Source organism: Vicugna pacos, chromosome 30 (assembly GCF_048564905.1).
Source record: "Vicugna pacos chromosome 30, VicPac4, whole genome shotgun sequence".
Taxonomy (NCBI): Eukaryota; Metazoa; Chordata; class Mammalia; order Artiodactyla; family Camelidae; genus Vicugna; species Vicugna pacos.
The window spans coordinates 1,297,963-1,312,549 of record NC_133016.1 but is presented as its reverse complement, the minus strand read 5'-3'; positions in this window follow the sequence as shown (position 1 = coordinate 1,312,549).

Sequence of the window (14,587 nt, the reverse complement as noted above, 5' to 3'; positions counted from 1 at the left end):
CGTGGCTAAAATGTCCAGTTCTGTTTATGTGAATTTTGTCACCATGTAAACGTGTCTGCGGCTCGTGACACAGCTGTAAGGTCCGGAAGCCATCTCCTCCCCCTGTTACCAGGACCCAGCCCACCACCAGCATTTCACCTACGTTTCCCACTCCCAGGAGTTAAGAGTCAGGCGGCGCTTCCCGGCCTTCCGTGTGATACAGTCTCCCCCGCCCAGGGTGTGCCTAACTCACGTGTCAGATGACGTCTGAGCGCAGCGTTTCACAGACTCTCCCTTCCACCCCTTCCCAACACTGTTCCCTCGACTCAGCAACACGGTAGACACTCACGTTTTTAGATTTGGCCCCAAGGATGAAAATTGTCATGATCAACGTGTGCAGGCAAGGGATGGGTCTAAATGATTTTGCTCAATAAATGCGAGAGTGAGTAAGAATACTGTTATGAGTACATACTAAGAACAGCATTTGTATTATTCTCAGAGCAAACTTTATGCGATTGGGGAGAAACGATTATCTTTACCATCTCAAACACGTTACGCTCGGGAAATTGTCGCATTGTAATTAAGACGACAGGGAAGCCGACTGAATCGCCACGTCTGCTCCATTTCCCTCAGCTTTTTAATTATGCTTGGCATGGCCGTTTCGACTTGATCCCACATAAATTTTGCACGTGCAAGTGAGCTGGAGTTTCGACAGTGGGATCAGGTTCTGCATTAGTGACCAGACACACATTTACATGAACGAGCCTCCTTGACTGTATGTAATTAGTCCTGGGACCGGAGACTAATGGGATCCTCAGAGCAAGGACTTAAAGTATTAGTCTCTCATATTTATGATTAATGCTTTTCTTATCAGCCCGGAGCCCTGAATAGGATCATGTAAAGCATGTTGGGTTAAATCATTCCTTGTTACAAAATACAGACGTTACACCGTGGCGAAGCCCAGAGGAGAATCTCGACGGGTCGTCTCAACCTTCATCTGAGATAAGCCAAGCCAGAGCCAGAAATTTGTTTTTATTACTTATACTTTAAGTGGTCTCCTGAGATCTGACGCACTTGGAATGTGCCCCTCCCGTGAGCGGCGGGCCCGTCACTGCAAGACTTGCATCTTAGCGCTGTGTTCAAGTGCATGACTGGTTACAGCCCCCCCTTGTTCACTTATTTGTGGCTAAAGAGTCCTCGTCGATCATATACAAATATTAAGTGTCAAAAAGCCATCAGGTGTTGGCAGTGTGCAGATCGATGGCTAGTTTTATGGGGTAATGGGATTCACATTTGGCATCAGTAAACTGTGCGCGTCCCCTGGAGGGGGGCTCGCAAAAGCACCCTGTTAAGAGCCACCAAATTAGATTATGCCAAGAGGTTCCCAAACTTTCTCAGCTTATGGTGCCTCTCTTGTCTCGGCAATTCTTTCAAAGCGCAGCTGGGCCAGAAGAAATGGGTAACTGCTCGGTGCGTTAGGTGGTTAGACCCAGCAGCTCCATCAGTATTTCCATCTGAACAACTCTGTGGATGTCTGGAAATACCATAAACATAACGAAAAGAGCAAGCACAGGTTTGATTCCATTCCTCAACAGCAGCCAGCCTAGCAGACGGGACTGGTGCACCTGTTACGCACGGCACCGCGTCTCAGCTCCTGGCATAAGTGCAGACACTACCACCCTCTTCTTATTTGCATGGATTTTCATGTGACACTCACTCTCCGACACAACCACCACTGAACTCCAGCTACCCTTGAGCATGGCGTCATTGAGAAAACACAGCGCCATTCACCATGGGAACGCTGGACTACCTTGCGCTGATGGTCTGCGTGGTGCGTGACAGCTGCCATGGATATTTGTGTTACCCTCAAAAGTTAAACATATCCCATGGGGCCCTGGGGTGCCTTGGCACCTGCTGTGGGTCCTGCAGGGCTAACCCATCTCCAAGGTGCCCTGCGGTTCTCAGGACCCACAATGTTCTGGGCACCACAAAGTCCCCTTCATCATTTATTGTGTGTCTGCTAAGGTGCGAGACAGGGGTGTCCACTTGGATCAGCCTTCAGAGAACTCACAGGACCTTTGTTGCAATGTGAACCACAGCTACTTCGGTGTAATGCACGGCGGTCCTGGAAGAGTGAGCTGAGACAGGCAGCGTGAGCGGGGTGTGCACCTGAGGGTGGAGGAAAGCCTGCAGGTGCAGTGATGGTCCCGGTGGGCTCTGGAGATGATGGACGCTGGCCATTGCTGGGCAATAAAGATGCTGGCTGTCTAAAATGTCAAAGGTCTTAGACAAAAGAACCCTGGAGCCAGGGAGGGTGTGGAACGTCCTCATCGTCACACCAGCCAGGGGCTGGCATGCTCAGCCAGGGTCACCCCCCAAACTAAGGAGAACACAGCACACACTCAACGCCTGGAACTGAGTACCCGCCCAGAAGGCAGGCACCAGCCGCACAGGCGTACAGAGAAGACAGTCCTGTGTGTCTTTAGCATCCAACTTCTGCTATAATAAAAGAAATCCAAATTTACCTAAAAGGATGATTCTGTACGGGTTTAAGTTCCCAATGAAGCTGTTTTACAGGAAATACAGTCTCGCTGAAGACAAGCAGGAACATCTGCTACTGGTGAAACTGAGGCAGGAGTGGACCAGGATTTGTAGAGGGGCATTTGGTAATAAATGTATTTCAAGACCTTACAAATATGCACGTGCTTTAACTCAACAATTCCACAGCAAAAATATTGTGACATTTATCTACATTCATTTCCGCCCCAGTGTCACCTATAATTCTAAAATTTAAAAAGTTAAATGGAACACGGATGGTGTTTCCACGGGTTAGCTCATTGCACAGGCATCAACATTTTTAAGAGGACTAAATATGTGTAAGATGCTCACGATATAATGTTAACACAGCAAAGAAAAGATAGAAAGAATTTCACTTTGGGTCTGTGACAGAAAGATTGTCACTTATGCGGAAGTAAAAGGAGGTTCAAACCAAGATGCTAAGTACCCCCTTCACCCGTCCGCACTGGTGGACGTCTGAACGGCGGCTGAGAAACTGGAGGCAGGGGTGTAGCCGGCGTGATGACGTCTTTGCTAAAGAGACAGTAGGACAGCTGAAGGGAGGGGACGGGAGGCAGAGGACCCGGGTTTGCCGCCTCGGGGGGCGTGTTGGCACTCGGGCGCCGGGCACCGTGGACAGCAGAGCCAGGGGGCGGGCTGGGGAGCCGTGCCTGTCGAGGCTGCGTAGTTATCCCTCCCGCCGGTTCCTGAGTCACAGAAGCACAGATGGGTGGTCGACGCCAGTACAGCCCCTGGGCCGTCAGGCCTGGCCCCTGAAATCTAAACGTCCATTAGCAGAGTTAAAGGGTCCGTAATCCACACTTCCAGCCACTGACCGCAGGGGCAAGAGGGAGGCTGGGTCTGGGTAAAGTCAGACTCAACCAGGACTGCATTCCACCCTGTCGCCGGAGCCGGGATGAGGACAGGGACAACGCAGGTGTATATTCACGCTGAGTATGAATAAATCTACGGGAGAGTAATTGATGAGTGGATAAGACAGGAATCTGATCATTACCTCCAAAAATACAATAGAATCGAATTCCATGTTTAAATATTTCAATATTTAAAAATTTCAAAATGAAACCATATGAACACCAACAAAAAGAGTAGCATTTACTTTTCAGAATAATGTCTCCTATACATGAAAAAATGAAGAAAAAGGTAAAGTTAAGTCAAGGCCAATTGCCTGTAAGTCCTGTTTGCGATCATCTAACTCGGTCAGGATGGAGAAATTAGGTAATTTGCACCAGGGGTTATTCTGTGAATTGTTACTGAAATATTCTCATTCTTAACGTAAAAACCAAGGCCTAGAGGTATTCCTGGGGTTCAAAAATAAGTCAGCTTCACTCGTATCATGAGAGAAAAACAACAACAAAAAACCTGTTGTCAACAGCACGCTTCCGGAAGATGATTTGATCTATTAAAATTACCTCTCTAAGAAGATAAAGTAGGTGAATCTCCCCTCTGCATGCCACACTCTCCATGGTGGACTGTGAGAGTCAAAAGTCAGGAGTTAGGATATAAATAATCTCGTCCTCCTTAAAACCCTTCTGCGCACAGCACAGAGAGAGAGACAGGGACCGGGAAGAGAGACAGAGACGGGGGCGAGAGGGAGCGCAGGACCCACCCGCTTCTGTTTCAGGAAACACAGGGTAGGAATTGTGACAAAAAGCAGCACTCTTCTGCTGGACGGGTTGGGCGTGGGGCGGGGACTGCGAGGAAGGGGCTGGGCACTGCTCAGGGCTGGCTGGGGCCGCGCAGGCTGGCAGGGTCTCTGCCCTGCGGGGAAGGTGCCCCAGACACCACCTCACTCACCCGTCCTGGAGGCGCGTCGTCCGCGGAGGGAGCCCGGGAGAGCCCCCGGCCCTCGGGGAGGAGAGGAGAAAGGTCCGAGGGTGGGAGGTGGATGCTGAAGGCCTCCTCTGCCTTGGTCCACACCCAACACCCAACATTCCTCCTCCTTGGTGGGTCCGCAACTGAAGGTGCTTTGTGGGGCCGGCCTGTACACGTCACGGAGTTGGGTGAGGCCGTGAATAAACCGGCAGTTTGTGCAGAAGCTCCCCGTCAATGTGGCGCCTCAGACTGCCACACTATACCCTAGGTCTTTTAAAATTCACATGGTCCAATAAAAATCAATTTGAAAACAGAGAAACGTGCCAAGCATACAACAGGTTGTAGAAATGCCGTGCTATTGTTTTAGTCTTTCCTGCTTTGTGTGTTTTTACCTAACATACGTTGTCTGTCCATCGTAATACCTGATCCGCGTGCTTACACGGTGTATACGCCACCTCGTGCAGTCCCTGCCCTTTCTGTCTGTGACTTGCTGATCACACGCCCAGCATCCGTTTATTTGCACATGAAGTGATTCCAAGGGGACGGGAACGTGCTAAACACACAGCGCGCAAGAGATGAGATTTGGGGATTTTCCCAGCATCGTGACTCAGCTGTTCTGATACGAAGTCTGAGCGAGGCAGGAGGAGGTGGCGAGCTGTGACGGCTGAGCTGGGTGGGCGGGTCAGGCTGAATGCTGGTCATGCACCTGACGGAGACCAGGTTCTCAGTGACGGAAAGGCAGGGAGGCCGCGTCACAGACTGAACTGGGCTCGGCGCATCCACGTGTTGAAGCCCTAACCCCCAGGGCATCAGAACATGACAGCATTTGGAGATGGGGCCCTGCAGAAGGTGACTGAGTTACCAGGAGGCCATGAGCCCAGAAATGATGACATTAAGTGAAGACAAATACTGTCCGATGTCACTTAGATGGGGAATCCAAAAATGTGACACAGATGAACTCATTTACAAACCAGAAGTAGACTCACAGACATAGAAAACAAATTCTGGTCCCAAAGAGGAAAGGGGGGAGGGATAAATTAGGAGTTTGGGATTAACAGATACATACGACCATATATAAAATAGATAAGAAACAAGGACCTACTGCACTGCACAGGGAACAGCAGTCAATGTCCTGTGATAAACCATGGTGGGAAGAATCTGAAAAAGTATAAATGTAGAGGTGTCTGTATATGTATGACTGAGTTGCTTTGCTGTTCACCTGAACCTGGCATTGTAAATCAACTATGCTTCAATACAAAATAAAATTAAAGGCAAAAGTGAGGCCTTGAGGATCGGTTTTGATCCAACGTGAAGGGTGTCTTTACTAGGAGAGGAGATGTGGGCCAGAGAGACGGGGCGCCCACGCCTGGGGAATGCGGGGAGAAGGCGGCGTCCGCGGCAGCCGAGGAGAGAGGCCGCGGGCGACTGCACCTGCCCACACCTGCTCTCCCACCTGGGCCCCAGGCCCGGGAGGAGGGAGATGTCTGTTTAGGCCCCAGGGGGGCGCTTTGTGGCATCAGCCTGGGAGGTCTGACATCCCCAGTGAACTGGCAAATTCCGCTTTCAGCTTTTCAGTGCCTTGTTTCGAGCTCAAGGTGGAACCAGTCTGAGCGCTCCTGGTCTAGCGTGGGAGCGTGGCCACTCCCACAGGCCGCCCCGCCTGGATGCTCGCTGCCACCGGCGGGCTGGACACAGGAAGTCTGTCTCCACCTTCCGTGCCTGTGGCTTGGGAGTGAGCCCCTCACCCCAGGGAGGAGTCAAGGGCACCGTCTTACCCTTCCTTTGGCCCCAGCCCCTCGGCAGGGCCTTCCCTGGGGGAATGGAGCACGCTGGCCTTCTCCAGGGAGCCCTGTTGCGCGCAGTCACGTGATGCAGTCCCAGAGAGACTCAGGGGCCTGGAGTCCGAAGCTGGTTAGAGGGGCTGGGGTGCCTCGTCCCGAGGGGCAGCCTGGGCAGAGGTGCAGCTGGTGGCCAGCAGTCCCCAGAGCCTGACACGCGTCTGTGTCCAGCGGGGGGGCGATGGCGCCCTGACTTCAAGGAGTGGTTGGGGCACAGCCTAAACGATGACTCGTAAGGAACTATGGTCACTTAGATTAGCAGGAGTTGACTTCTGTCATGGACGACTACGGATCCTGGTTGAGGCCGACTGTGGCTATTTTTGGTTCCTTTTCAGAGACTCTCCTGGAACAGCTTCTGGAAACTCCAGATGGTTCAGGACACACTGCTTCCTCCTGTTGGGGGCCCGTTTTGACTTTGCTCCGAGCATCGGTAGGCCTCTCAGCTTGTGAACGTGTCGGCCCCCGTGTTAGCCATCCCGGCACCTCCTCACGTGCGCTAACATCACAACCCTGCGATTTCCGAGCGCCCGTCGGCCGTCATGACTCCTGCTTCCCCGCAGGGTCCCCGAGAGGAGCGAGAACGTGATGCTCCCCGCTCGCCATCCAGGTGGGCTGTGTCTGCTCTCAGGGCGCAAGCTCCTGCGTGGGCAGAGGTGATGAGAGCCGGGAGGCTCAGCGGGCTCGGCCCACCCCTCGGACCCAGCGTCCTCCTCTTCTCCATCCTCTCTTGCTCCAGACACCACAGTCTTGGTGGTAAGATTTGCAAGCACTTTGCTTTAAAAACATCTAGGAGTCAAGCTCACTGTGGCTTACCTGCAGCTTTCACGAGGCTGCAAGGATCTCAGTCTCGAGCGAGAAGTCGTGCTCAGGGATTCGAAAACCTGATCGCTTGCTTATTTTTCTCTAAAGACAGCAACTTGGCAAGACTTGGGTGAGCTTAACCAAACCACACAGCAACATTTTACACAAAGGAAGAGTAGGAATCACGGGGTCCTGTGTCTGTCAACACTGAAGGAGAAACGATGTCGTGTGGGAAATGCAGGGAGGCAGAGCACACAGCTATGGACATAAAGCCTGCTTGCTCATTTGCTGTTGGAAATTTCTGTTTGGGATGCCAAGGCCATTACTGGGTAGCGGTTGGCTAAGTAAGTGGCAGTGTGACCCCCAGCCTCCCTGCCCGTCCTTGGCTTAGCCTGTACCACCATTCCATCGATGAAGACAAAAGAGACCTCCACGTGAGGGGAGTGGAAGATAAAAGAGATTCTGCCAAATAATGGAAACAAAACACACAAAAGCAAGCCCGTTTGGTGCCAGATAAGCTGGGTTACATCCCAGCCAGCAAAACTGGAAATCTTGAATTCGGTCCTGGAGCCTAGGGTTTATATTTGGAAAAGGCCTCTTAAATTGGCATTCTGGGCTCGGAAACAAGGGGAGAAGCCACTCTAATGAGCTGTCCTTGGTGTTTTTCCATAGCTGTTTCCTGTTAAAACAGACACAATTAAATTTGAAGTTTCATGTCACGTAATTAGAAGAATCTGCTTATGACAGTGTCTAGAACACAGGATTAGGAGGGGCGGACACCAGTGCTAGAGCCAGTGGGGCAAACCCAAAATGCAAGCGGGATGCGGGTTATCAGCCGTCCTCAGAAATCTAAGTAAACAGATTTTGCTGCCTTTGGGGGCCTTCTTTCATTCTTTTGTCCACACTGACAAGCATTTACGGAAACGACAGGGTTGTGAGCGACTTGACCAACATGTCTTAGTGTCACGCTTTATTCACCAAAAACTGACATTTGAGAGTCACTGAAACCCTGCAATGTGATTAACTGAGGAAGGTCACCAGGTTCAAAGGGAGGGAGGAGAGAAAAGTAAAATATAAATACAATTTACAGTTAAGTTAGGAGGTAGCATTAATCAAATGGCACAGCGGCAGCTAATCAGAAAAATGGCGACTATCTGAGTGTGTGCGTGTGTCTCAGAATCAAGTCGACCTTGAGAGCCGGGGGGCTTCGCCAAGGGGCAGCGCGGCCTCTGCAGGGAGCAGCCCCGCAGGCTGTAACCTCCTTGAGGCCGGGGGTACGTTGTTCTCATCTTTTTCTCCCTTTCATCTCTGGCAGAAATTTGGCCGGATTTCCCTTCCTCTAGCGTTTGGCTTCTTCGTGTTTTTAGAATGGGAGCTGAGCCTCATGACCATTTTGAGCAGGCGGTTCTGACTCTTCTCCTGTTTTGGCACTTGTCTCTCTCCCTCCCCCACTGGGTCCCGTGGTCATCTGCCCGCAGCGGGGCTCTGTCTGCACAGACACTCGGCGAGCCAACAGGTGGCTCTTCTAGGGTTTCTAAACGTTGGCTAACATTCCCCTGAACACAGCAGTGAGCCTGCATTTCTGGTGTCTTGCTTGCTTGTTTCCGGCTCTTTTTCTGGCTCAGAAGTGGCCCTGGTGCTCCAACCCTGCGTCTCCTCTTGCGACGTCTACGTGGACGCGGTCCCCCCGGAGGAGGGGATCCTGGGGTCTCCCTGCTCCTCAGGGACCCGCGGGGCCCTGGCCTGGCCTGGGCCCGCCGACTTGCCTTTCTCTCCCATTTCTGGTCCACGAGCTGACGCGTCTCTGCTCTCAGTCTTTCAGGTTTCACCCCATTGGCCACCGTTCTGTTTTGGAGCACAGAACGCATCAAAGCCAGAACTTACAGCTCTCACTTGACAATATTTTACAAACAAACAGAAACATTCATCTGACTCTGAAATATAAATAATCGATTTTAGCACTTGGATTTCTGTCGATGCCTTCTCAGAGCTGGCGTGGAGACAGGCATTCCCCTCTGCCTTTCCCAATATTGAGGAGATACACTCCAGAATTTCTATTTCTTCCCCCTTCAGGCGTGACGTCTTAGAGAACACTGTCCCCTCTCTTTGTGAACCCACAGTCCAGTCGTAGCCTTTGCCTTGGAACCCGCAGCTCAGACGAATGGCCTGATGTCCGGGAGGGAGGAGGGCCGTGACACCCACGGCACGCGGAGGGTCAGTCAGTTGGATCCCGGCATCCAAGCTGAGACTGATCAGGTCTTTGGTACTTAAGGCTTTGAGGAAGATGAAGCTGATTGAGATTTGCAGCAATATACTTGGTGCGTACTCTTGGGTCAGAAGGAAACCAGGACCGGTGTGCTCCGTTGGAAGCCGTGTTCGAGTGGAGTTTATTTGGAAACAAAGAATCATGCGTTTGGTAATAGAACGGTACTCAGTAAAGCTTTTCACTTTTCGAACTGTCATTCTTTCATGCTTGAGAGGCATTTTAGGCTAGAAACAGCTAACCACGCACCCTTAATAGAGTAATTCCGTGTCTCGGGACGCTGACGGACGCAGGCCAGCGCGCGAAAGGTGACGCCTGTTTCCGCTGGGATTTGGTGCTTCTGTGGAAAGTCAGCCTCTTGACCTTCCGCTATGTTTGACTCACGACCACGCACAACACACTGTGATTTCTTGTTGCTCCATCTCGTGAGGGAGGGAAGTATCCATTTCATAGAGGCAAAAAAAAAAAATTCCCACAAACACAAAAAACACTTTGTATTCGGTAAATGAGTCCCTAAATTCATGTTTGGTTTTAAGAAAGAAGTGGTTTCTAATCTGCACAGCATGACAAAAAAGCAAAAAAAAAAAAAAAAAGCTGGGGGAGTTTTGGCACGTTGGTTAGTGAAATTTAGATAAGCAAGGTTCTTGTAACCAATTCATGAGAAAGGACTGAGAGCAGTTTTCAGCAGGGGTGAGTGTGGACGGCGCAGTGCCACGGGGTGAACTGGCAATGAACAGGGTCTCCCCGCCTCTCATGCCCGGCAGAGGCGTCAAATCGTGGCCGCCTCCTGGAAACACAAGCAGCCTGTGTGCAGGGCCGACCCCAGGCACCCCTGAGCACTGGCCCCACCCTGGGTCAGAGCGTCCTGCCCCGGACATGTCTGAGGGCTCACGGGGAGGCCGCGGGGCCCGGAAGCAGCTCCTCTAGAGCTAGTGTTGGTCAAGTTATTGTCTCATGAACGTCTTGCACTTGGACACGGCAGTTTAACAAATAAAAAAGAGACGTGGCTGGTGGGAGCTGGATTCCTCATTGCAGAACAGGCAGCTACAGAAAAAGACCAGGAGGTCCAGGAGAGGGGGTCGCTCTGTGGATGGACAGGAAGGTAGAACATCAGATCGATGTTCTCCCGCCGCCTCCAGTATGGACGGATGATGGCATGAGAGCGAGACTGACGAGGGAGAGACAGGTGCCTGGATGGGTGGAGAGAGGAGAGAGGTGTCCACGTGGATTGCTTTCCACACACATGGCTCCTTGTTCTTTCTGCCAAGACCCCCTGGAGGTGAGGACACCCCATCGACAAGAAGCACACCCAGCACCCAAGGCCAGGCGACAAGAGATGCCTGCAGCATCTTGCAGGGACAGAAAGTCTGAAAGCACTAAATAAAAGAGAAAAGTTTATAAAAGAAAAGCTCCACATGATGGGGGCACATTAAAGGAACGTAGAAACCTGTGGAAAGAGCCCCCGGGGGCCAGCACTAAGCAACTGGTGCTGGAAAAACCCCAACATAGTGCTGGATTATAATCCAAAGTATAAAGGAAATGTCTCTGCGATGACCGTTCTGATATAAAGCACAGCTGAATGAATAATTGGGGAGAAGAGAGAAATTCGCGTAACAGAACCCCAGATAGTTCATGCAGCCGCGTCCCCTCAAGGAGGAGGAGTGTAACCGCCGCCTCTGAAGGGCGGTCTGTTCCCCAGAAGTGCCGCGGGAGAGGGAAGGAGAGCACCTGGCAGTTGGCTCCGCAGCCAGGCGTGGTGGTCAAGGGCGTCGGCGGTGCGTCCTGGGATAGGACACACCTGCACGAGGGCCCTCTGCTCCCGGGCTCTTCCCCCCAAACCCGTGAATCCTAATCACGAGGAAAACATCAGGCAAATCCCAGCTGGGAGACTCCTGCACTCTGTCTGTCCTGTCCTCCTGGAAGCGTCAAGGTCATCGCAACCAAGGACGGTCGGAGAAAGAGTCACAGCCCAGAGGAGCCTAGGGAGACAGGGTGCCGGAGCGTAGTCTGGCCCTGGAAGGGGGCCTGGACAGAAGGCAGGACGTCAGGGAAGGGCTGGTGAGGTTTGAATAAGGATGGAGGACCGTTAGCAATAGCACACGACGTTGGTCCCTCCGCTGTGACAAACCCGCAGTCGTCATGTTGGGTGTTCATGGCAGGGAAGCTGGGGACGGCGTGCAGGAAGTCCATGCAGTATCTCCGTAGCTTTTTTCAGAAATCTAAAATTCTTCTACAATAAAAAGTTTACATAAACGTAAGGAAGTAAAAATCCTCTGTTCTCAGAGACCAGACTTTCTCCCCTTTGCTGTGTGACCCTCCATCCTGGGTCCCACCACGTCTGCTGTTCCATTTTTGACGGGTGCCGGGGGTCTCTGGGTAATAACTGGGTTGTGCGGTATGAGGTTGCCTCCCCCCCCCCGGGTCCCTGTGCCGCGGGCGGGACAGGTGGCAGAGTAAGTGCCTTTCCTGACTCCCGTCCTCCGGGAAAAGGGCAGCTTCCGTGAGCACCCACTCTGGGCACGTGGTCCAGCGGCCGAGGCGGAGAGGGATCCTCAGACATAGCCGGGGGTCTTCTGGTGCGTCTCAGCAAACCGCACAGCCAGTTCCCACAGAAACAGCGATCGCCTCCTGTTTCAACAGGCAGCTACACCTAGACATTCTAGACATTTCATTTCCGCCTCAGACGTCCCCAGCGCATCATTCTTAGACTTGTGCCTGAATTTTATTTCATGTTGGCTTAGAATGAGCGCTTCCCTTCTTTGTAACCTTCTGAAAGGTTTAGGATGCGGCAGGCGTGCTGTGAAGAGTGACGGACGGCAAACACGCTTCCTTGAAGCAGGAGGGAAAGCGGTTCATTTCAGTCGCGATGACAGTTTTCGGGGGAACAATGGTCTCCGGGAGCTGACACGGGGCAGTGATGAGTGAGGGAGAGCACCGAGTCACAGCTGCAATCACGAGAACATCGCCTCTCCTCCAGCCCAAATTCTATTAAGACGAGTGTCAGCCGGGGAGAGGATCCCCGCGCGCGCGGCGCGGAGCGGCGCGGGGAGAGAATGAAGGCGCTCCTTGGGGACAGACCTGGCTCCTTCTCCGAGAGAGTCTTCATTATTCAGGCATTGTGATGCTTTGCCTTTATTTGTGTAAAGATTAAATTGCACATGATTTCTAATGTTTCTGCGACTCCGACTGTCATAGGTCGATGACCTTCATGCGAGGGAGATAATAGATACATCGCCTGCGGCCGGGCGACCGCTGTTCCTCCACAGCCCGCTACTTCCCTATTGTTATCAGTCGAAAGCAATTAAATAAAAATACAAGATCCGCCGCCTGCCTCCAGTATCCCGCGGATTTCATACGCATCCCGCGTGATGGTATCCTGGCACCGAGATGCCGGATTCTCCAGGGGACGGTTGAGGACCAGCAAGGCGCGTGAGGAGCCTGAATTCCAGGAGGAATGAAACACGGAAGGAGGTTCAGGAAGACTCTTTATAAAGCGACTTCGAGAAACCAGCCCCCGGCCGGGGGGACCTTCTCCTCGGCTTGGCCTGGACCTTGCGTGTTGGTGCCGTGCCTGGCTTTGCCTGGTCTCCTGCACTCCCTGTGTACACACAGATTTAGTGGGTATTTGGTGGGCTCGCCTTAGGAAAAGAAGAGTGAAGGAAAAAAGATACTGGGTCAGATTGTCCCACCTTTTTAACCTTTGCTCCAATGAGGCGGATCTAATAGTTAATATTTAATAAGAACTGGCATAATAAATATATTCTGTTACTTGTATAATAAAAACAACAAAAATAACGACGCTACCCTAAAATGTGCCTTCAGACAGGCGTCTGACCCAGACAAAAGGCAGGGCCACTGTTGATGGCATCCAGTCTGTGCTGAGCCAGGACACCTTTCACTTTGCCCGTTTCCCCACGGCTGGCTCTGTCCCCTTCCCTACTCGAGGCAAACAGAAAAGTAATCCGCCCTCTGGCTGACCCACTTCCTCCCTTGGCTGACCTAGAATGCAGTTTTCTTCAATCCCAGCTGGCCAGCTCCAGATTTCTCCCTCCGGGGGAACCAGCTCCGCAGAAGAGACTCAGACACACGAGGGCTCTGGACGCCGCCCCGGGGTCCTGCTCCACACTCCACTCTCCTCACCACCTGGGGCGCGGCACCCGGGTAGGAAGTCCTGCCCTTCCCAGGCCTCTGCTCCCCCAGCTTCCCGGAGAGAGCGGGGCTCACAGCTGCGCCTGGTCCCAGCCTGCACAGCTCTCTGCCGCCCGGACGACACCCAGTCGTGGAGAAGAGGGCCTCCCGTTCCAGCTGCTCTTCTGAGATCCGGGGTATCTGCGTCCACACCCCTCCCTAGTCCCTGACAGGATCTTGGCCAGCAGCACGGGGTTGGGTGCCCACAGACCCCTCCATATACCCCCGCCATGCACGCCCGGGAGCAGCTCCGATCGTCCGGCCAGTGCACGTCCACACACACCCCACCCCCCATGAGTGATGACTCCCAGGCCCGCTCCCCAAACCCGCCCTGTGGACTGTGGTCGCCAGCCTCCCAGAGCACGTGCAGATGCTCACCCCTCAGGGTGCCCCTGTCCGGCGTCACCCCTCCTCTGAGGGCTGGGCTGTGTGACCAGTAGTGACCCCTGCCCTGCGCACTGACTTGGATGGCTGGCTCTGGGGGAGGCAGCCTTGGGAGGATGGAGGAGAGCCCCCCAACCTCTTTCCACCACCGAGGACACAAGGGTCTGCAGCCCGATCTCCCCAGACCCCAGCCGTGCTGGCACCTTGACCTGGGCCCTCCAGCCTCGGCAACTGTGAGAAGTAACCTGTTGTCATTTATAAGCCCCCCGGCCATGGCGCTTTGTCAGAGCCGCCCGAATGCCCTCAGACCAGACCTGCAGTGTTCACGAGAATGCGGAGCACGGTGGGCGAGCCTGGATGCGCAGACCCCCAGGGGCCCGTGACACGCTGCACATCCCTGTGGCCCCTCCTGGCAGCCAGAGAGGGGCTTTCTGCTCAGGGCTCCTGGTCGGGGGACGTCCCCCTGCCTCCAGTGTCACAGTCAATTCCAGACAGAGCTTCGTGAGAGCATTTCAAAAATGCACCTGTACCTTTATTGTGAACCCCAGTCCCTGCTTCAAGCACATAATTTCCTTCTGTGTAGCAGACGTCTAATGGATGCTTCTCTGTGCGCGTCTGTGAAACCAGTGGGCAGCGCACTTGCACTATTACACACCTCCCCATGGAGCGCGCAGCGGAGGTCAGGGGTGCCTCGGAGGCGTCTGCAGGCACCACTGCCGAGACGCTTTCCTTGGTTTGAAGTGCG